A 1,953-nucleotide genomic window follows, 5' to 3' on the forward strand; every position below is an offset into this window, starting at 1 on the left:
GTGGAGTTTTCCCATCAGATTTCAAAATTGTTTCTTACACTCTTCCTTTCCAATCTGAGTATTGAGTGAATGCATTAAGTGAGTTCATCCTTACAAAGTACTTGAGTCTAAAATCACTAGGCAATAGTTGGAAGAATAAGGGGAACGTCACTCCTTCCTTCTTTCCTTCCAATCAAAGCATCAACAACAAGAAACTTTTTTTTTCACAAGACGACAAGAAGTTACTCATAAACAGCCATGAAGACAATGCACGATGCATGCTTCTCACCAAGATTTCATGTTTTCTTCTTCTTTTGTTTCAAACCCTTCCCCCTAAAAAGTCTAGCATAGGTTCTCCTTATCCATGTGTCTATATGTCACATTTCTTACCTTCTTCATAAATGAGCATCTCCTTCTTACATTCGATCATGTGATAAAAATTAAAAAATAAAAAAAAAATCATCAATTTCCGAACTAAACACAAGGTACACCAATGATTTGAGGCACCTTTGCAACCTTGTCATTCCCCATTAACCACTCAATCACATATCCATTTCTTCATCAACCACTTTGAGCCTCGTCTAACGTTTGGCCTTCATTTCTTCAACCCACATTCACTCAACCCTGGGATTTGAAGATGTGTAATTGTATAACATTCAAAAAGCAAGTAAAAAAAAATAGCAAAGCAAAAATAAAACAATGTCTAAAGGCAAGTGTTCCAATGTCTTTGATATGAACACGTCTCAAATTGCGTCTCTCATCGAGTGCTCGGTACCGTGCCTGAGAAATATGAATGCTAAGTGAGTGATGGACCGCATGATCTGAGATTTCCTACACTGACTCAAAAGAATGAAAAAAAAAAGTTCAAAGCAAAAAAAAATGTGTTGAAAATAAACTTGCAAAATTCAAAATTTTCAAATTCACAATTACACATCTTGGGGGCTTTTCTCGGGTCTTGAGCCTTTTACCTCTTTCTTCCTTAAACCATCAACTTAACCACATTACAACCCTTGAAAGACCTCTTTGAGGTGTACATACACTTGTGCAAAGTTCGGTTAGAGCTACGTTCGGCCTAATTCCTAACGGATACGTAGGCAACCTCACATCGAGGTGCGGCCACATTCACATTCATATCCACATTCATATTCATATCCATGCATGATCGAGTCAAAGAATATCCAATTCTTACCCTTACCCATTTAGAGCTAGACTTGGGGGCTTGAACCCACATCATTTAGCCTACCCAGCCTAAAGAGTCATCATCTTTGACTCTTCTCACATCTATTTCCATCACCATAACCCTTGCAGCCATCCTTAGTATCACATTCACACACTTCACTCACACATGCATATCCATATCACCTTTCCTTCTAGGAACCTTCTATCATGAAATCTTACTTCAAAGATGCGCATGTTTCGTCATCTTTCAAGACAACATCAAAAGAGACATTGTATACTTGCCTAGCTTCTAGACCTAAGCAATGTTCATTGTTTCATACATCGCATATTGTGCTTAGCTCCTTGACCTATGTGACATTCATTATGCGATACTCATCGATCACTTCATCTATATACGTGCTTAGCTTCCAAACCTAAGTAACGTTCAAGATCATTTCTTTACACCATATGTGATGCTTAGCTCCATGACCTAAGTTCATTCATCTATCGTATCACATGATGTAATTGTCCTTAGCCACCTGGCCTAAGAACATGCATCATGCATACATTATTTCCAGGACAATCAATTCAATCCATACGATTCATTTCGTCTTGCTCAAGGAGGAAGTTCAAAACTTCTTCCTTTTTTCATTGTTTTCTTTTGGGGAAGTTTAAAAAAAATTTCAAAATTTTTATCGAGGGAAGTTTGAATATAAAATTTCATTTTTCACGTCTTTCTTTTTCAGGAGAAAGTCAGTACCCTCCACTCGTCTCATGACAAAAATGACGGAAAATTGTTGCTTTTTGCATTGTTGA

This window comes from Chenopodium album, chromosome 9 (assembly GCF_948465745.1).
Source record: "Chenopodium album chromosome 9, dcCheAlbu1.1, whole genome shotgun sequence".
Lineage (NCBI taxonomy): Eukaryota > Viridiplantae > Streptophyta > Magnoliopsida > Caryophyllales > Amaranthaceae > Chenopodium > Chenopodium album.